Source organism: Ixodes scapularis, unplaced genomic scaffold (assembly GCF_016920785.2).
Source record: "Ixodes scapularis isolate PalLabHiFi unplaced genomic scaffold, ASM1692078v2 PGA_scaffold11__112_contigs__length_91849675, whole genome shotgun sequence".
Lineage (NCBI taxonomy): Eukaryota > Metazoa > Arthropoda > Arachnida > Ixodida > Ixodidae > Ixodes > Ixodes scapularis.
In genome coordinates, this window is record NW_024609837.1 from 13,767,545 (window position 1) to 13,790,208 (window position 22,664).

The 22,664-nt window shown below is 41.8% G+C and overlaps 1 non-coding gene across 1 annotated transcript; it reads right to left on the bottom strand.

Moving 5' to 3' along the window:
- Nucleotides 1-19,127: 19,127 nt before the first annotated feature.
- Trnas-gga lies at nucleotides 19,128-19,200 on the bottom strand. The gene has a single exon. It is a non-coding gene; the product is annotated as a tRNA-Ser (tRNA).
- Between the last annotated feature and the right edge of the window lie 3,464 nt (nucleotides 19,201-22,664).

Consider the following 22,664-nt stretch of genomic DNA (forward strand, 5'->3'; position numbering starts at 1 on the left):
GATGGTGGACGTTAAGGTTGATGGAAGGTCGTTGATGTATATCAAGAATAGGAGGGGAGGCCTATCACGCTACCCTGTGGAACACCTCTTGTATGGGACATTGGGATCAAAGTGTGTTATTTAAACTCGCTGACTGCGTTCTGCATCGTAAAAAGGCTGCTATTCAGTCTACAATAAAAGGGTATATTTGAAGGTGTGAAAGCTTTAGCAGTAAGCGACAGTGCGGAACTGTGCCGAATGCCTTAGCGGAGTCGATGAGGATGACGTCAGTCTGGGTGCCAGCATGGCTGTTGAAGTGCAGATCAGTGATAAATTCGAAGAGCTGAGTATTACATGAGAAGTTTTGTGTGAAGCGCCATGCTAATACGGGATTGTAAGGATACTATTCTCCCATTCTTTCTTGTGCACCGGGGGGTCCACCAATGGAAAATTGCCCTCTGAGAAGGGGGGAGGGGCGGGGGTCAAGTTTGTTTAAGGGCGGCCGCCCAAGTCGCCCCCCCCCCCCCCCCCCCTTCTTGGATCTGCCACTGGGAGGAAGGTGGTCACCCCCAGGCATCCCGCACAGCTTTCTAAAGTAATTAAATGGTTTAAAAGGCGTGGCCAAAACGAGGAGAAAAATCCCACGAATACAATAGTCTTCTTTGTCTTCGTCTTCGTGTCTTTGTTCTCGTTTCGTTCGTGCTTTTCAAATCGTTTAATTAGTCTACCCAAAACCAAATAGACCTTCTGCCGAATTACCCAAGCATCAAAGAGAATGCCGGGAACGTAGGTACAGCAAGCACGTTGCGCGTGCTGGCGTGTACAGCTGTAACTCTTCAAAAGCAAGAATCTAAAACAAATAACATTTCGCACGCCCGTTCCAGAAAGTCTTTATTTTGGTGATTTACTTCGAATCTTTTGTATAAGGAAGGCAAGCGCGCGAAGCGCTTGCACCTGCGTTCCCAGCATTCTCTTTGATGCCTGGATAATTTAGCGAAAAGTCTATTGTTTTAATGCTTTCTAAAGTAGTCGTCACACTTGCACTGGTTCAAGAGATTCAATACCCAAACCTGCAAGATATAAAACAGATATATTTTTGTATATTCGCAGGTTTATTTATTTTGTATTTCGTTTATGTTATATTCCGGTGTGAACTTTTGCCTGGGAAGGAAAAAAAAAAAAGAACGGGTGAGCATTTGTACGGTGAAAATTGGGTGAGGTTTTGGCCACAAAACTTCTGTCCGATTACCAAAATTACACTCTACCGAAATGAGCGGCCCTAGAAAACGAATGCCGGCGCAGCATTAGCTCGCGGTACGTGTCTCGCGCGTTCGCACAACAATTGTTGTTATCGGTACTTGTAAGAAACGCCGAGTGTAACTTTTATCAAGGGCTTAATTCGGAGTAAAGTGCCTCGATGCTAGCACCTCTTCCAGTGTGAAGACACCCATTGACCAGACCATTGACAAATCCTGAGTAAAGCCCCTCCACCGTCGTGTGTGCGTTTGTCTTGCAAGTAGCGTCAAATTCGCCCGTCCAAGGAGCCTTTGGAACCAAATCGTGACACAGCACTAAAATGAGCGGCCGTTTTGATGGAGTGTACAGAGCGCGACACTGTTAGCGCGAACAAGCGATCGCCGGTTTTCCCAGTTTTTCTCTTTGAAACCAAGGGATGTCATCCAAGTTATTATTGCTACGGAAAGAGCTCATTTAGCTCTATAATGTAAGCGATAAAATTTCATGCTCGCTAATACTATCTAGAAGTAAAATGCGAAAATCCGCCGACGCCGTGTTCGCGCTAACAGTGTCGCGATGTATACCTTGGAAGCGAAGGGCGGACGAGCATCGTACTGGCGTGTGGTCGTGCACCACGACCCCAGGCTAGCGGTTGTACTGCAGTGGCTAAATTGCTCATCTACAGCGAGTGACTCGTCCCAACTTTGAAATGGCTGTTCATTTCAAAGTTGTACACGGTGTATAAATATCCACACAACCCCAATTATTACTAAGCGAACGGCGGCGGAGAACCCGCTCGTGGCACGTGTCTTGCGCATTTCCACAATAATGGTTGGCAGTACTTATAAAAAAACGCCTTCATCGAAGGGGTTTTAATCCCGAGTAAAGTCTCTTGATAAAATTCACAATTTCAAGTACAGCCAACCATTATTGTGTCTTTGTCTCGAGCGGCCCTTGGAAGCAAATGGCGGCACAGCACTGAAATGAGCAGCCCTTGGAAGCGAATGGTGGCGGAGCACCCGGCCCGTGGTGCGTGGCCTAAGAATCGTGAAATATTAGCAGCGCCTTCTGTCGATAACAGTTGTAAACCGGCTACTTCACACCGCTCCTCATAGATGGCGATAGTAGTCCAACGGTGGACATAAAATGCATTCCCCAAAGCATGCTAGAATGAACGCGCACGTATTGTGAGTTATCGCCATCCTATCGGCCATCCATAAGATTGGTTCTGTATAGCGTTTGTTGCCGACCGAGGACGGTGTTATTCCAGTAAAAATAAATAAAGTCGTCATAAAATGACTAGCTTTAGATTCCTGTGATATCTTGGGCTGAAGCCTTCCTCCTGGTAAAGTGTAGGCGCTCAACTACAAACTCTTCACCCATGAAAAAAAAAAAACAAAAAAAACGAATGCATGTATTTAAGAGATTTTCTAGGTTACAAAAAAAAAAAAAAGACATCGCAAAAAAATTTGTTGCCGACATACTTAAAAAAATATATTTAGGTAGTTTTAGAATGGCCAATTGCAATTTTTATTTCATTTCAGATCTACGAATTCTGTACTCAAAAATAAGTAATGACATCGACAACTACTCAGCCTTTTTTTGTACATGTTGGACGTGCTCAAAACGGTCAAACTCGAATTTTATCCTGCACATTTATACAAAAAAAAAAAAAAAAATAGAGAATAGGGTTTAGATGGAAGTTTTATTAGTGTGTATTTGTTCTAGTTTCCCACACCGATTGTAGTATACTGAAAACCTTCGCAAAGGGAGTACTTATTTCTGTTTTAAATATATTGTAACTGCGAGTATCCACCCTCCCAATAAAAAAGCAAATAAATAACTGTATAAAAATTAAATGCCACAAAAAAAAGCTAAACAATTTATTTTTGTACGAACTCCCGTGATTTATGATCGGTTTTCAACTACGCGTTAATTTTCTCAAGTTTCATGTAAGTATATTCCTTAATAAAATGTTGAACCTTCAAAACTAACTATGGGAATCTGTGGTCTGTATTCGCAGTGTAGAATACACGCGAGGGGAGGAAGGACGGTTAATGTTTCATCCGACAGTTGCAACACAGATAACGTTCACATTTAAAATTTTTGCTCTGCCGATTTGACTAGGAAAATTTACGTCCTACCACAATTAATGCTTGCTACGTACAGATGTCATGGGTGTGGTTCGGGATACGTTGCGAACTTGATTTTCAGACGTGCGGTCCATGTTAGGGCGCACGTACCAAAGTTTTTTTCTATTATTATTGGACCCTGTATACTCTGCCAATAGGAACACGTTTCTGCTGTTTGACGCGCTATGTACGTTTAGCACGATTTAAAGTTTCATTTGAGATGTCTGACTCCGTGTTCCCTTATGTATAGCCCTTTTTCTACATGCACTCCTTTACAAGGGTAAATAATAAGTATAAAGGAATGGGGGGGCTGGGAAGCATGGCGTGAAGAAAATGCCACATTTTGTTTCACCATAATCATCTTTGAAGTAAATAAACGTTAAGGACACCGATTCAAACTGATTCACTTTCTCAGCAAAATAAATTGAAATTTTTTTTTTTTACATTTCACAGTTTGTTTAGGAACTTAATGTTCATTTTTCGCCTGCCCTAAACAAAGTTATTTTTAAAATAACTTTGCTAGATAGCTAAGTTAGGAAAAATTCGGGAATTCAATGATAAAGTCGCATTTCGAAATTTAGTCAGGGTATCGTGGTCGCTGAACTAGACGTTTGAAGAAAGTTGCAGCTAAATAAAATATTTGCGAAATGATTTGACGACACGGAGTACATAACCAACGGTATTTTGTACGTTGTAACATGAGAACCTTTGCCATTCCACATTGCCAGCGCCATATACACGTATAGGGGGCGCTGTACGCCCGGTGCGGTAGGTGACTCTCTTCTTGCTATGTGGCTCTGGCGGTATGACTAGGCCACCGTTCGCGTTTTGCTGACAAATCCCTCAAAATTTCCATCCACATGTAACTTTTTACATGAACATTGTGAATTATAAAGTCGATGTCTGTCTAAGAATTGAGGTCTGCTCTAAATCCGACTCTACCGATGCTTCCAGAGAAATAAAGAACGGAATTCAAGAACGATCTGGCAAATGTCGGGCATACGCTTTGGGCGTAGAAAGATGATAGACATTCACATGATTACCGGGACGTATTCGTTGTCTAAGTTTGTAACCTGAGCTTACAACACAATACAGCGCTTTAGGATTCATACTTGGGCGCAAAAAATAAGATATTACATTGTATACTGACTGCTTCGAAGAAGCCAACATTCCACGTGTTTGCATTTTATTTTTTTTTCTCTCGCATTTTTTCAAAGCTGGTAGCAGCAGTAGTAAAAATTGATGACATCACCTTTTGTTGCAATTGCACGGCTGGGTGATGGTGCGAGCAAAGTGAGCACGAGAGGTTTGAGGGGGCAAAAAAGAATACATAAAATTTTAGGTAACGCTATTGATATGTTTCAAGAAGTGAGCGTATCGTTAAAGATGATTCTAGCTTCTGACGTCCACGTCCCTGTTTTTCTTTGTTATTCCAAATTTGTTCGCAAGCTCGCAACAATAAATTTTTTCCTCTTAGACTCGTTTACTCATCTAGCGCAATATCTATTTAAGTCTACCTCAGATTCACTCGCGATTCTACCGTCACGAATTCAAGATTAGCAATCGCCGAGAGATTGACAACTATGACTGTCCAACAATGTTAGCGGAAGCACTCCGTCGGCGATTTTTTGTTTTGTTTCATTTTTACTCAGAGGGGTTGTTTACAAGCTCCAAATGGTTGCCTTGTAAATTGTTGCCTATGATTTGCACATTCCAACACACTACTAACTGTGACGGCAGCATTTTAGGAGTGACAAAATTACAAAAAAAAAAGAAGAAAAAAAAAATTGGCGGTGTTTGGTTGTTCACGTTGTATCTGGCTTTGCACTAGCGTCTCCCTCCGCGACGGCATTTTCTTTGAGTCTTTTCCGAAGAAAACACAACACCATACAGCAAAAATGATCACACAAAAATAAGTAAATAAAAAGGATTGGAGAGCGTTCATTGGACCTTCTTAGTCGTCATCCGGGCATCAATCAGGGCCTACAGTAAGAGGCCAAATCGGCCTTAGAGCCATTTTGGAGGGTACTTCTTTTCTAACGATGACCTGCCTCTCTCCTCTTCCTTGACTGGCTGCGACTCCGCGTAATCTACTGCACACGTGTGACGGAAGTTTCACTCTTTCTCTCTACGCGCAGCTGGTGCGGTTGCGCACTCTTTTCGACAGCGGAGGAGCGCACTACTTTGTCTCTGTTCGGAGTGCTCTCCATCAAAAAAAGGGAAGTGGCGGAGAAACACATTCTGCTCGCGCGAGAAAACAAAACAAAACATAAGAAGACGCCGTAGAAAATGAGAAGGGGTCGCGGGGAAGGGCGGGGTGAAGGCAGCCTGTACTTCCATTTGCTCCGTCAAACCTCGATCACGTTATCTTGTTGCCCCTGCCGTCTCTTGTTTTTTTTTTTCTTTTTCTTCTTTTTCCTTTACTACGTTTTTGTGCGACACTCCTGTCTCTGGAAGTAAACGAGCTGAAGAGGCGAAAAACGGTAGATTAAATGAGCCATAAATGTGCACGAAGCAAAATATTCTTCCATCGGCCCCCTATTGTCTTCGTATTTCTGGTACTTGAAAACGGACAGTGTCGAGTCGTAATAGCGTATTTTTTGTGTCCACGTCAGTTAAAATTGTATTCTTATAATTTTGTCAGGTCTTATTAAATCTTAGAAATGCCATATGCAAGCGCAAGTTTTGGATTAAGCGTAGTAGGTTGTTAAAATTTGTAGCTCCTTTTTCGGCTCTCTAAGGAACAAGTACGAAACTCTAGTCAACCTTTTACTAGTAGATCCCAACATTTCGGAAGAAACTCTGGCTCGGCTATTAATAAATTGGTAAAAGTTTGTTCTGAACAAGGTTAAATTACGTACCTTCATAAATGGCTGCTGCCACTGTGACTTCAGTTACTTTTCTTCTTGGTTGTGCATCAGCGCAAAGTTCAGAGTTACTGAGTAGCACTGAGGTAGAGCTGTGTTCGATAGAAAATCATAATATTTTTGTATGTTCTCCCGGCAAAAGACTCTAACAAAACCCTTCTTGAACACTGAAAGCTGCTACCGCCGACAAACAGGAAACATAAGCCTCGCTCTGGTCTCTAAGCTTGACCCGGAAAGTACAGATCAAACCACCGTGCACTAGTCAATTGAAGAACGACAAGCGTTTCCAGCCTGCACTTCAAACTAATAGCGGAAATTACGTCCAGGGTTTGCAATTACGTCGACACCGCTAAAAGAAATGCGGGAACCACATAAAATCATAAGCTTAGACACACAGAACAACGCAGATAAAACAAGAAGCAGATGGTTTTCCATAACTTTAATACGTGATGTTGCAATCGTAGAGTTGCGTGCGTGCGGTATGTCGGCTACCCGCTAAAGGAGCTGATAACGTCATATTAATACCTGTTTCGTAACGTTTCACAGGTCCATTTTTTTTCCAACACCCCTGACTGTTATCGTGTTATGTCCACCTAAATGAGTATCGGACATTTTTCTTTTTAATGTAATCTGAGTGGAGTTGTCCTTTACGCTTCCCAACTTTATTAACGGTAATGATGTTAACCCTTTCTGGTCGGTTAATTCGCCGATTATATGTCAAGGTTTAGTAATCGGGCACAGATAATCACTATTAATAATAACGAAAAAAAAAAACCTTTTGCAGAATTATTTCTAATCAATAACTCGACCATAGACGGCGTGACAGAACATGATATTCAATTGTTCAATTACCCCAAAATAGATATATGCACCATAATAAACCGAACGCCGCACGTTTCTAAAAAAAAAAAAAAATGAAAGCAACTTTTTAATGTTCACGCATCTTGATAGTTTACGAGGGACGAATAAAGTCAGAACTTAGCGAGATATGTTAGCAAACTACATCAGTTACTAAAGTCAGAATGATAAAACTATATATTTACAAGGACGTAAATGGGTTTTATATGTTTCCAGGGTTCTGGAACCTGAATACATGTAAGTATAGAAGCCACTTTTACGTGATATCCGAGAAACTCTTCCTTATTTTTTCTATTTATAGTTTCTTCCCGAATCTTAAAAACGTATCAAATTTAAGTAAAAGTCAGAAAAAAAAATTAATACATCCAAAACACAAAACAACACAAAAGGCTTCTTTTTTTTTTATACTTTCTGCATTCTCCTCTTTTTTGTTTTTTACATGTTATTCCATTCGGTTATCGGGGCAAGCGTACCCGATGCGTAATATTGCAGATCTTATGGGAAGTGTATTCGGTTTCAGAGGGGTGAATGTTGATAACAAACATTATTAAACAAGAAAACTCGCTACATTCAAGGATACAGTTGAACCCGATAGGGGTTTGGTGCACCAAAACACAAAAATAAAAGTAAAGCACGAAATTCCCTCATTGCCGATTTGACGAAAGCCAGAACCCCCCTGCAGACGACGAAGCAACCCTACGTCCCCCTTTCTCGGGTGGGGTTCTTTTTCCTTTATTTTTTTGTTTGTTTTATTTTTGACACTAATGATAACTGCTCCTCGTTCAAAATAATGCTTAAAATATCTCGCTTTTTTTTTTTTTTTTTTCTCCAAGCGCACATAGCGCTTTCGTATCAAGTCGGAAACTAAACAAAAAAAAAAAAAAAAAAAAACACGTACGCAGTTGAGTTTGAGAAAATATTTTATTTCTCATTATGATAACACTAGAAACAACCCAATTCAGTGTCATAGAAGGTCTAGCAACGCGCCACGATATCACAAAGAAAGGAGTAAAATTAAATAGAAAATAATAGAAATTCCTTCCCGAATATTTACCGCATTTCGATGTGGCGTCGCTGAGCTTCTTACAGGATTCCTTTTTCATCTGGTTCATGTACAACACAAAATCGAGTGCCGAGGCGTCACTTTGTTACTATTTGATCAGTTTCACGATATGTTAGCCAAATCTCTCCTGGAAAAGCTACGCATCACAAAAAAGAAAAAAGGGTAATGTCATATGATTTTTTTTTTTAAAAGGGCCCATTGAAAAAATGAATTAAAATAGAGGTAATTAGGATAATAAGTATTTTTGAGTATAATTAGCTTATTAGTGAGTAAATTTAAACTAATATATATGGCTTCGGTTAGAAAATTTAGGCATTGCGAAACATCACAAGATCCGTCCACTTTAAATAGATATAAGACACTTGGAGTAATTTACACCATTCAAAAGTTAAAACAAACATAAAAACAAACAAACTTACATTTGAATGGAATTTTGGGTTTCGATTTCCTAACGGAGCGGCATCTTGGCGCCAGGGGCCATGATCCCCGTAGCCGAAACGCGCAACCAATGTTTGCAGCCACGCATTTTTGGCATGGCGAAGGAGATCCCAATGGTCAAGGCTTATATTAGGAAGTTTTTCGTAGACCGCGTTTTCCCCACCGCTAAGCCCTCCGCAACGAAGAAGCCGAAACTGCGCCTGGGCGCCAATGGCCTGGACGGTAGAGTTCCGGGTACCGTAGCGGGTTGCGGTGACCGTTACGGGACGGCCATAACGATTCTCGAAACTTATTCCTAATAGGTCGTCGATTTCACCGGCTCGCGGCACACTTCCTTCTTTCCTACCAGGTAGGCGAGGCCATAATTGCGCTCTGTGGCAAAAAAAAAAAAAAAAAAAAAAGAAGAAATAAAAAAGCTTCTTAGGAAAATAACTAATTTAAGAACGCGTTTAATTGAGTTTACTATACACAACCAAAAACTGAAAATAGAAAAATAAAGCATACGTTTATCGTTAAAAAATGTGAGACGGTGATTGTGTGCATGTCCGTTTTTTTAGATCTATTTCTAGTTTTGGATTTTTCATTATGGAGTTAATTTACCAGCTTTCACCTTCACCAAATTGAGTGTTTTTTTTTAGAACATCGTATATATATATATTTATATATATACGATATATTATATTTTTGCAAAGTACGCGGTTGTAGTGATTTTTCATAACGCCCAAAATGTTTCTAATTCAAATCCTACCTTATAATTTTTAAAGCATAAAATGTTTTTAACGCTACTCTAATCCCACAATTTTATCCACCCGTCCGTCCGTCCGTTTATCCGTGCATTTTCCGCTAAATTTAGCGGAGGAAAGTGGCGCCACGTGACGCCACGTAAGGTATACACCTTGGGGGAATCGACGGCACGTGACCTTTACGGCACCTCAGTTTCCCCCCTAAATTTAGTGAGAAAATTCACGTCTTGTGGCCAATAGGTCAATTCAATTTTCCCGCTAAATTTAGCGGGAAATGAACGTCATGTGACTTGTACACCAATTCAGTTACCCGCTAAAAGTAGCGGGAAAATTTTCGTCTCGTTACCTCAGACACCAATTCAGTTTCCCCGCTAAATTTGGCAGGTGAAATCGACGTCACGTGATCTATACAACTATTCAGTTTCCCCCGCTAAATTTAGCGAAAAAATATACGTCACGGGACACACTAATTCGCTCGCCGATTCCCCCATAAGGCATTTCATGCATTATAGAAGTTTGAAAGTAAAAGTCGCTACCAATTATTTTTTTTTAATAGTTAATCATTCAAATGTAGTTTTTAGATTTTCAAACGCAAATATCTGGTAAAAACAAAATTATAAAAAAGGTTACCAAATGAAAGGTCACGGAGTGTACAAAAACTATATACCCACTGCCAGCTAAGAAACACATGGCGCGGCTTATTGTGTTCATGCTTCTCGCTTCGTGATTGGTTGAAATGTCCCTTATCGATAAATGTCGCAATTTCATTGGCTGTTGAACGATAGCATATATATACGTTTGCAACGTGCGGCCTCGGGGCGCACCCCAACCGAGCAAGATGGCGGCACACTGAGGCTGCACTTGCAAACGTGTACAGGATGTTCGGAGCTCGCCATATCCTGCAGTTGTCAGTGACTCGCCACCAACTCCACTCACGCTGTGGTGGCGCTGCTGTCGGTACTGCGCAGACGCTTCCTCTCGCGCGAATCATAGCTTCTGTTTTTAGACAGTATTTTTGTAGACAGCGTGTTGGCGCATGACCTGCACGCCAATTCAACTTCCCCGCTAAATTTAGCGGAGAAACTGAATTTGTGTGTTGGTCTGAGACGTCCATAATCCAACACTGCGCGCTTTGCATGATGGGACGTCACAGGCGCCCCAGCTTTCACGAAACGCGGCTTGACTCAGACCGGAGCAACTAGCCAATGATCGTTTTACGTTAAAATGGCCGATGCTTGCTTACATACGTATCGACGTAGACGCAGGTCGGTTGCTATACGCAGATAGACGCGTACACGCAATACAGCGAGAAAGAAGCACAAAACGCCTTCAAGCACTAAACGCCTCAGACGCTTTGGTGTTCGAGGCGTTCGGTGCTTGAAGTTTTATCTGTACTTTAATGATTGCATATAAAGAGATTTATTGTACGCCACTGTATTCTTGCGTTGGTTGCTAAAATAAAATTATACATATAAAAAAAGAAATAAATGGTAGCGAAGAGCGAACACCACACCGTAGACTCAAAACAGCTCCCTTGAAAAAAACTTGGCTGTACTCTATCGGAAAGTGTTAGGAAATCTTTCTTATCAACCCGTTTTTTTCTATTTCTTTGTTATTACTTAGTGAAAAAAAGGGGGCTTTTACAATTTAGCTGTTTCAGACGTCTGGCGCCCTAACATCATTAAGAAGGGGGCCCAAAGATTGCGGGGCTTCACCAGTTATAAGCCCAGAAGTCTCGTCAGGGGTGTGTGCAACAGCTATCGCCATACTCCCCCGGTTTAGAGTGTGGGGATTAAATCTTCAAAAGGGAAATTATCATTTACCACCCCGCCGTTAAAATTCACCCTTCTTCTCGATGGTATGTAGTTTTGTAGCTTTCGGGTGGGATATGCCTTGTCTTGTTGTTACATTTGGCGTACACATTTTTTTTGTTCTAAATAAGAAGCCTGCGCGGACCGGAGACGCCTCACTCGTAGCGTTGTAGTCTGATTCGTGTATATAATGGTATATGTAGGGGGCGCTGTGACTCAATCTAGATCGTATTTTTTGTCTAAGCAACATTTGCGGAGAATGATACTATGGTTTCCAGCCGTCGCAGCTGTCCCGACCTATCCAGTATTTCCGGCGAATTTTGGTTTTCATACCGGGAAGGGCAGCAACGCATGGATATATTCGGAGTTGTCAGCGACGTTGTCGCCACCTCGCGGATTCAGAAAGAAAGATCAAAATGGTATCGCGGAAATGCAGTTCCCACGTCGTGTGCGTTTCGGAAATGCACTAGCATGTTTACTATAGCGAAATTATACAGTGCGCACTTTCATGGTGGTATTCGCTAAACATACCGGAGTAAAAATATATTAGGACACATCGTGTGTCGTGACATTCGACGCAATACGTGTGACGCAGTAAGCAGTACTCATTTCCTACATATCAAAGTAAAGAAATTTCATCCGATTCCGCAGTTCTGTAGTCAAATATCTCCTTAATATATAAGTAGTATTTCGACGTGACTACTTTTTAAGGGCCACGACATATACACTATCCAGAAGGTTCGGGCGGGAAAGCTATCAATGTTTGTAACGCAGATAAATACGAATTACGTACCTTATGATGACCTGCGGAAACTCTGACAAGAGCGTAAATAAAAAACTGACGTTGGTCGAATAGCTTGATTGTTTCATAGCTCGCCATAGAAGCCGCACAAGATGTTTGAGTCTTCCTACCAGAAGTGTTGCACGCCGAGAGCAGACATTGCGAATGTGTGCAATGCCTTTTGAAAAGACAGACAAATGGAAATAGGCAGACGTGAAGGTGAGGATTAACAGTTCGTGAAGAGGATTAGCGATGAAAAATGAACCCGCACAAAAAGAAAGTCAGAGAACACGAGGAGACTTTCATGCGGTCGCATTTTGGGCGGAGATTATCCGGTCGTCCGCTAATCATGTGGGGATTGGATCCGGCACGTAGGTTTTCGAACGGCTTAGATAATGCGGGGATTAAATACGAACGAGAAAAAAAAAAAAAAAAAGAATCTCCACGAATATCTTTGGGGTGCTGTATTGTTTTGTATGTGCATGAATGGTTTAACTTTTGATAAGTCGCAGATATTACGTGAAAGGTCAGGTAAAATATGTTGCCCGTAAACTTAGGAACTCTAACTTTATATTTGAAGTGCCAGAACAGGTTGAGCTTAAAGATTGACAAAACATAGTAATAAAAGAAATATAAATATCACAAAACATAAGAATTCAATTTATCTGGTGGACGTTAACAACACAAACAGACAGACGTAAAAAAAGAAATCGATAGTTGTTTTGTGTTGTCTGCACACTAACCAGTTTTGATTACGCTATAGCGAATTTAATAAATACGATGCAACAATCAAAAGGGCAATCTTATGCGAAGCTAAGTTCTAATAAGTTACTTTAAATAATTTTATGATAATTTTTTTTTACTAATTTGAAAGAAGAACTTGTCTATATAACATGGTCGTTAACACGACGAGCAATGTTCTTACAGAAACCGAGTTCCTCAAAACAGCCAGTTCATCGTGGGTGTACCTAACACGGTTTTTGTTCCTTGCGCTCAAGGTTAAAATACACTCGAAACAGAATAACAAGAAACGTACGCTTTTTGTTTTTCTTAAAAAAAATAGTGCGCTAGAACCTTCGCGTGTTGCAATTTCCAGTCTGCTGCAGATGTTTTTTTTTTTCTCGTTTTTTTCGCGTTGCACGAAATTTCTGAAGTGTCATGATTTGTCGCGTTCCTTTTTTATTTGCTGGATACCAAATGCGTTGCGTATACGATTGTACACCTTTTCCACAAGGGCGCAGCCATCTTGAAAATTCGTCACTTCTGCTACGCGGTAAAACATCGTTTAAATCTCTCCAAGCCGCTGGAAGGTGTTTCCGTAAAACGCGTAATTTTCACACATTCTTGTTTTGTCTCACCTATATTTTCTCGCAAGTTCCGGGTCGAAATGTTTTAATATTTTTCGTCCCGCATTCCAGATACGAAACCCACGTGACCGAGAACGACAGGAAACAGGAAACGTCTATACGCGCGGTTCCGACGTCAGACCGCCATAGTGGCGCTTCCGTCATTTTCAGTGTGGCCAGGGCGTGTGAAAAAAAAGAAAATTGTAGCCGTGCTTTTTACGCAGACTTCTCAGAACATTCAACGCCTGGCGTAATAGTGCGATGGAAAGGTAGGGTCAGCGCGGGTGACTAACACACCTGCGTAATAACCCGATGACCCAACGGAGTTTTCGTAACGTCTTTAATTAAACCTTACCCACGTCAAATACGAGATTCTCGCTTGCTTCCTTGTTCAAGGAGGAAGTTTTCAGCCTAATTAAAAGAGCCCAGACATTTTCTGTCATAAATTTTTTGATTCAAAAGAGAGAAGGCAAAATCCAAAGATCAGAGATGTGAAAATGTTTTCACTATTCGCAACTACCAAAAAAAATAACATCTACGGCAAAAAAAAAAAAAAAAAAAATTGTTGATTGCTATAGAGAAGTAGCCGCGCCTGTCGGAATGAGCAGCCAAAATGTCCACGGTCTGGCGGCGGAAATGTGAAACAGGGGAAAGGGGATGAAATGCACACCGGTGGGGTCGCGAAAATCGAGGTTCTCCCAGCGCGAAGGTGCCACGTTGGTTACGGATACTGGGCTGTCACAGAGTGATCACCAAGCTTTAGGCCGGAACATTAGAATTTCTAACTTTACCACGGTCGCATGTACATGATCCTAATATCTATGGTACAGAGCGCGACGCATCGTGTTTTGTCCTACAAGAATCGCTATGAAATGTTAATTAAAACAACGCGCAATTTTTATAAATATAATTTGAAGCAAATCATTCATGGGTAACGTCACCTAGTGTCCTTCTCGATAAAGTGTTTAAGCTGACTTGTCATGTGTTCCAACTCACACATATATTCATTTTTAGGAGGAAGTTGCAACGAGGTATTTATGTCATTGGGCGTTCAAATGACTAAACCTCAAAATCCCCAGGGCTCAAACATCGCAGGAAAGCACGTACTGTGCCGGACTTCAGAAGCTATACCTCCAAGCGGTTATCGCTTCGTATTTGCAGCACGGAGCGCTCGTAGCTCGCATGTTCTAACCAATAATCTCCCGCATAGTAGAGTACACGCAACGTTTAAATCAGGTTCTTGAGTTGCGACAGTATCTGGGTTCCAAGCCGCCTAATGACAACAGTGGGTGCGAACCACGATCACACCAACCCGGTACGCAAATTGTCCCCTCGGCTACCACTCACACGTTCCAGTTAACAGCCGCGCGCAATGTAGAGACTGTTCCTTTGACTGAGAGCGTGTAACGCATAAAAAAGATCAAGCTAAATTTCGAAACTCTCGGCCGCTTTCATTTCCTGAAGCTATCTGGGATTTCTCAATCCTCTCCGAGACGAGCGAGCAGCGAAGGGGCTCTGCACGGAACGAGGCATAGGCGAGTTACGGCCTGACACAAACTTTATCCAAACTTAGTATACCGAGCAGGGCTTCAAATCCACCAACTCTACTTCCTACCTTCTTTACTTCGCATAAACAATAAAAAAAAATGCAAAAATAATTGGTTATGTTACGGTATTTTACATCCGGGTAAGCGCGCGGAAGCGCCTTTTTTTTTTAGGGGGGGGGGGGGGGGGGTTCTTATTTCGGTGTCTTACAGCGCAAAACGCAGCTCGACTGTTTCCGAGTTCGTTCTGCAAGGAAAGGGTCGTTTAAAGTTCTATACCATTTCGCGCGCACTGACTTTTCATGTTCTTGCTCCCTGAAGGAAGATCGCGCGTGTCTGCCATCGCAAGGGTGGGAGACTGCGAGGGGCGAAAGTAATTTACGGTCAGCGAAGAACTCGTGTTGGCGACACACTGGGTTCTCTTGTGTAAACATTGAACGTTTCGCAGCGTGCCCCGGACGAGTCGCGTTGAATTACTACCACGTCGTCCACAATGGCACCGTATAATTTTATGGACGCGTGTTAGAGGCAATTTTCATACACTTTTGTTGTCTCGTACATTAGACGATATACGGCTCCAGTCTACTCTTACGCTGTTTACACTTTTTTTGTTGTCGTTAAAGCTCTAGGAACGGTGTTATTTGAAGTATTGTTTTGGCTGGGGACGATGTATGTCTTACGAAAATAGGCTCAGTAATTGAAGCTGGTTTGAAGTTGGACTCGCTATATTGTTTTGAGGATTTTTTTCCCCATGGGGAGCAACACACATCAAAAGGAGCAGTTCGAGATGATAAATGCTTGCATAACGTAGAGCTTCACTTTTTACTCTCTGGATAAAGTGTCTGGAAAGTGAAAACTGGATGCGGTTTGAATCAACCGAGGCATTCGACCGCGATCATGGGCATAATGCCTTACCTCCCACAATGACAGGATAGCGTGGACGTTGACCTCGAGCACAACACGGACTCTCCGTAAATATGAATACTATGTTTGAGTACCTGATGGTAATTTTAGTCTTTACCTGTCAGACACAAGAACGTGACACGAACAGCCATGGTTACATGCTTCACAAGTCAAATGACCATACCGTGTGCGTCACGGGGTGGCATAACGTAGCATTGCGTGAAGCGTCACATAACCACGTCACGTGACCACGACGCAGAACTTGGTATGCCGTACAGGTGATGACGTCATGCTGACCACGTGATGTGATGCAGCATGGATCTACAGGTTTTTGTCTCGCCAACGCTGGTGACGTACCCTATACATACTAGGTACAATAGGTTCGTCAAAAATGACCAAAACGGGGTGTATGTTTTCTAAAGCGTCCGTTTTATAGACTGACGCGCAGTTTACAAACAAGGCCGCATTAGCCCGGCCGCACCAGGTGTGGGCACTGCGCAAGTGCAGAAACCAGATATACGTGAGGTGAAGCTTCTGCGCATGCGCCGTGGCAACAACAGCGCCACCGCAGAGGCGTGACGTCAGAGGCGCGTGCTGGTCTATAGGTTCACTCAACCTCAGGGGTCACGTAAGCACGAACGGTGTACGTTAGCCAGTACGTAGCCGCTAAACGATCTCGAAAGAACGCCAACCGGTGCCAGGGATCGAACCCCCGTCACCAGCGTGGAAGCCGAGTGCGCTGCCGACTGAGCTACGGACCCAGCATGCAGGAACGGGAGGAGCAGAAGCAGGTGGAGGGAGAAAGCGCGAGGATCGGAGAGGGGTGGAAAGGGCAAGAAAGAAAGGAGCAGAAACAGGTGGCGTAGAAAGAATGCGAGTAACGAGGAGGAGGGAAAAGGGAAGGAAAGCGCGCTTCTACTCTTTAGGTGAACCAGAGAATTCAGCGCAGAGGCTTTGTATCTGGGTGGTGCTGAAGGGAAGCGCGCACAGCGTCACAAAGAGACAATTGCGTGACGTAATTTCTTTCCACACAAAACCCTTCCCTAGGCATTCTCTAAACTAAGAGCACCAACCACCCTAGGCATTGAAAGACTAAGTGCCATCCAGCCCCAGGCACCACCCTAACTGAGAGCACCACCCACCCTATATGGCTACCGCATTTAAAGGCGTTTAGCAACATGACCAAACATGAAGCCATTTTTTTTCTTGTACCTCCCACTCTCCACTGAAGAGAAACAGCAGTTTTTGTAGACCACTCTTCTCATTCCGCTGTGCTATCAGCAACGAAAACGTCGCAACTGCGCAAGCGCGCCGCTGGCCTTATTTGCATAGTTCCGGATGTCGAAGCGAGTTTTTGAGGGCGTTGCAGGACAGTGGAAACAATCTACAAAAACTCCCCAATAATGATGACGTCTAAATTGAAGTTAAATGATCGTTTCGAGCATGCTCCACTTTTCAAATAACGATGACAGTCTATAAAATAAATATTCGGTCCGTTTCGGTGTAACACAACCTATCCTATCAACTTCCTTTACACCGCCAAAACAAAGAAAAAAATTAAAAAAAAAAGGGGGGGGGGGGGAGATACGAGAATCGGCGCCGAAGGGAGCGCCACTTAACAAGGACTCGAAAACGTATCGAGTGAGGGGGGGGGGGGGGGGGGGAGTGATACAAACGACCGGTTCGCTGACTTCGGACGGACGGAGCGGTCAGGATCAGGTGGTCTCTGGACGAGAACCTCCAAACTCAATCGAGACATCCGCCGGCAGAAATCGAATAACCGGTACACCGCCAACTTTTAACCTCGTTTGGAACGAGAGAAGCGCTTCGTTGGGCACCCCCGCGCCGATGGAGTTCGCTATAGGCCCCCGCGCGTTCTGATGGCCATCAAAGATTCCTCTTTCCCCGCCTGCATTTCTGCTGATATCGGGGTTTGGTAGTGCGCACTTTCACGGAGCGCTCCGGGCAATGTTGCCTAATGTAAAGGTCGTCGCGATGGGGTAGGTATACGCGCATAGTGCTTCTCAAGCGGTGACTTATAATGCGCTAGAGCGGACCGATCTTCTTTGCTATCGTTGTTCGAGGGCGGGTATATGCGCTTGAAACGCACGAAATGATCCGGTGATACGGCACAGGGAGTGTCTCGTTGGAACTATGCTGTTTTGCTGACACGTGGCGAGTGAGACTGACATTGGTGCATTGTCGTTAGAGCGTGTTCTCGTTAAACTAATGCAAGGACATCGTATAAAGCGTGGGTATACTAAGCCAGATCCGTCCCTAAGTAGGGTTCGAAGCGTCGAGCGAGCGGGCTAGTTTATTTAATTGGGGATTATAGAATTCACGCCTCGTGTAGCCTTCTCCGGGGATATGAAGTAGTTAGAGAGTCGTATTGATAGTGTAATTTCGAGGTTTAACCGAGCTCGTTAAGTTAATATGGGAATTCATGCGGGTTTCCGTGGACCCCGTGTCGACGACATGCTTTTGTGTGAATGTTCGGACACTTTAATGTACTTTAATTAAATGTTAATTATTATGCCTTAAAGGCCCCAGTATGGCATTACGTAAGGTATGTAATATATAAATAGATTTGACACATGTGAGGTTTGTACAAAGATAAAAAACAACTTATAGAACGCTGTTCGCCTTCAATGATTATTTGAAACATTCTAGTGAGAAAACGCACGTCGAGTGAGCTCTGCTGAAAATAACGGACGATCAATTATTCTTACAAGGCACTCTGGTAATTCATTCCAATTGCTTATGAACAAAATGAAGAATGAATTTGTAAAAGTTTTAGTTCTGGCCGAAGGCAAGAAGTCGAGGCTTATGACAAAGGTCACGACGAAGAGAGATACATGATAAGCTGGCGAGAAGAATTCGCGATCACTTGAAAGTTAGTAAAACACGTTATGAAAAAAAAAAAAAAATAGTTTGTCTACAGCTCGCCTGTCTTGAACAGAAGGTAATGAGATTTAGTTGTTTTTAGCAATGAAATGCTTGAGGTTGAAAAGTCGTGAAGAATGAAGCGAGTCTCGCAGGTTTTGAATTGATTCTAACAAGTTGGAGAGATAAGTCTGATGAGGTTTTCAGATAATAGTGGCGTATTCCAGCTTAGATCGGACGAGGGTCCAGTATAGCAGCTGTTTGACTTTTGGCGAAGTTTGATAAAAATGGCATCTTAGAAATCCTAAGGTTTTATTTGCGCTTGAAGCTACATGCTCACTATGAGTTTTCCGTGACAGGTCGGAACTTAAATTAACGACAAGGTATTTAGAAGAAGAAAGTTTTTCTGATGATAATGCAAATAATGCAAAGTTGCAAGCGAGCTGGAGAAGAATGAGAATAATAATTCATGGAGAAGGGGAACAAGGGGAACAAAGGACAAACACACACAGCTAGGTGACAAGGTTCGTGACCGAAATAATCCGCCTGGTCCTGGTATCGAACCAGGGACCTCTCCATTTCCAGTGGAGCGCCCTACCAACTAAGCTAACCAGGAGTTAGACGTAAGTAGAGCAAACGGAATATAACAGCTGCCACCAGTCTAACACCAACATGAATGAAAGGCCTGTATTTTAAGCTCACAATGATAATGCACTTAATGCAAACATGCATTTTGCATTAATTTCTCTGACAGTCTGACGGACTGGGTTCTTCATTAATTAATTAGTGCTGATTTCATTTTGAATGGTTTAATTTTGCGGTACGTCTACAGTGGGGGTACCCGATCAAAAGCTTTTGAAAAGTTAATTAGCAGAGCGTCTGTTTATTTAAGTCTATTAATGTTATCATGAATATCAGTAACAACTCAAAAAGCTCCATTCTACAAGACCGTCTATTTACGAGGTCCATGTTGATTACAAAATAAAACATTGTGGGAATCTATAAATTTCGTAGCGTTTATAAAAAAACACACAAAAAAAAAAACATTATGCTCCAGGAAATTAAAACACATACTCGTTACAGAAATATGCGTATAGTTGCTAAGCTCGTCAAAGGATCCGAACTAATATGAATTACGTCAGCATGCCTCCAGTGAGTGTCCACCTGTGAGGTGGGGCTGATTAAACATTTTGCTCAAGTAAAAAATGGAGTGAGTGTGCTCGGCCATCTTTCACATTCTGTTGTTAACAGGGACGGGCAAAATACATGCAAATATGTATCGAAGTACAAACACAAAATACTTCGTCAAAAATGTATTTAGTTACAAATCTAATTACATTTACGAAAAAGCATTTAAATACAAGATACAAATACAACCAAATGTTTTTGGTCTCCTCCAAATACTTTTCCAAATACATTCTTCAAAATTTGCGTCAGCGACTTCAGGGCACCTGCAGCGGGTTTCTGGGTATCTCATTTTAATTTTGCATCGCACACTCCAGAATTAGTGTACGAGGCTCTAGTAACGTAATAGAATTATTATCACAAAAAAATATGTAATCAGCTTGGACGTCATAGGTGAAAAAAGTAAAGAGCTTCAAGCAGCTTTTTTTGTCGATTACATTTTGGCATACACCAACAAAGAACCGAGACGACCAAGACGCGCAGCACTAGCTAGACAATTTTTTTACAGTTGCAACTCGCACCAGTTACGAAAATCTGGACGACCCGCGCATTTAGAATGTTCCAGGCAAAAATATGCATGGAAATAAGGCTGGAAAGCATCACAAGTTGTCACAGGCACTTATTTAGCCAGTCTGCCTGTGAACGTCGATTTCGTCACTATTCTTGCCCTGGACTAGCACCGTAATCACTAAGTCACTAAACGCTCGTGCTTGATTGAGAGACAGTGCATTCGGTGCAGAACGTAGTTTTCTTCCTGCTCTGGACAGTGAGAAGAAATTTGAGGGAGGTATTTTCGCCCACAAAATTGTATTTAATTACAATTGTATTTGAAATACCCACGTTTTAGTATCTAAATACACACGTCAAATACATTACCCAATTCGTAATTAAATACAAATGCAAAATACACAAAGTATTTGGAATACGTATTTCAAATACTTGTATTTGAAATACTGCCCATCCCTGGTTGTTAATATCGTCACAGACAGGAGATGAGCTGATTGTAAGTTTCTCTATTAAACGCAAAATTCGTTCTTGAGAAATGGTTATAGCTCCATTTTCACTAAAGGAATGCTGGGGAGGCAATAGTAACGTGGGAAAAGTTTCTCGAGTGAAAACACTACTGAAATACTCAATAAAGTTATCCCAGACTTCATTGCTACGAAGTTGTAATCCATTTGAGTGTAGGATAACCGGGTATTTTTCTTCTTAAAAGGGTTAATAATTGTCCAATTTTGTGATTAGAGACCAGAATAGTGCATAGATTGTGATCGAAAAAAATTCTTTACGGAATTTTTCTTTTCATTTAACAAGTTTTAGCGTAATCCCAAAAAACGAGATCAAAAAGCATCGCCATTGTCTTTTCTAGCGGACTGGAAGAGTCTTTTATTTTTTTCTAAGCATTCTTCTTATATTGATATTAAACCAATTGATAAATAATTAAAATAATCCGACGTTTAGGAATGTATTGATCTATAAGATCATGAATGATTTTCTTAAAAATACTCCTGCTGTGTTCCACTGAACGTGCATTAAACGAACGATAAAAGCATGAAAATGCCTCTAAAAACTAGCGTTGATACTGACGGCGTCGGCCCTAGCGAATTTCCGAATTATTTTTTCTGACGTTTCAAACAGAGAGACATCAACAAAGAGGTTATATTAAAAAAAGCGTAATCACGAAAAAAAAAAAAATAACACGTTGTGCCCGTCACTTACGCAATCAAGATGGGTAGTAAAGAATGAATCTAGAGTTGAGGCATCCCTAGTGGGTACTTTAAAAACTTGGAGGAGACCGAAACTGGTCATTGCATTCATAAATTTAAGACACTCTTTTTCATAAACACATGAGGGGCTTCAGAATTTCAGATACTCAGTCAATGCCTGGAAAGTTAAAATCCCCGGCGAGAACCAGTGATTTCCCTACACCCCCCCCCCCCCCCCCCCCTTGCATTTCTGAAGGCACACCCTTAATTTACAACGACTCCTCTATGCTGAATGCCCCCCGCCCCCCCCCCCCCCCCCCCCCCCCACCCCATGAAAATTTAAACCCCTCCGAACTTCAATACCTAGGGAAACCCCTGGCGAGAACAACAATTGCACTACGGTAATATACAATACAATACAATACAATACAATTTATTTTTCTTTTTTGAATACATTTCGCTCTGTGCCCACGTAAGCCAAGAAGGCTTGTGTGTGGGACGCGGCAGGTGGCTAACAACCAGATTTTGTCCAGTTTTAACTCTTTCTACGAGTTTAAACAAACCAAACAAATCATAAGAAAAGAAGCAGCTCCTATATACACGTGCATTATAACCGGTGGAACAGGCCTCTATTAGTCACATACTGCTATTTAGTAATATATCTCAAAGCACTGTTTCAATAATCCATATAATTCGTACAGTGGTTAAGGTCGCATATTGGCACTTTTTATTAATTCGCACTTTGTTTAATTTTTCTGTTCATTGATCCATATTCTTGCCATTTTTTTCATTGCATGTGGATTTTTGCACTCAATCAACTCCTCAGGTAGTTCGTTAAAAAGTTTAGGCACATAATATTTTCTTGTAGACTCTCCATACTTTGTCTTTATTAATGGCTCTAAATATTTCCTATTTGGTCGTAATGTTCTTTCTTTAACAATTTCTATTTTGTGGTTGTTGATTAAAAAGAATTTTGTGATTATGTCATACTTCAATTGATCACTAAAATAAAATACGCCTATTTTTTTATGTATGTCATCTATTAAATCGCTTCTCTTTTTGCTTTGGCAATCGATTCTTCTGAATATCTGTTTTTGGAGAGTTTCAACTTTTCTTTGTAGGTATTTGGCACAGTGCCCATAAACAGTTATTCCATATTGAATTACAGATTTTCCTAACGAGTTATAAA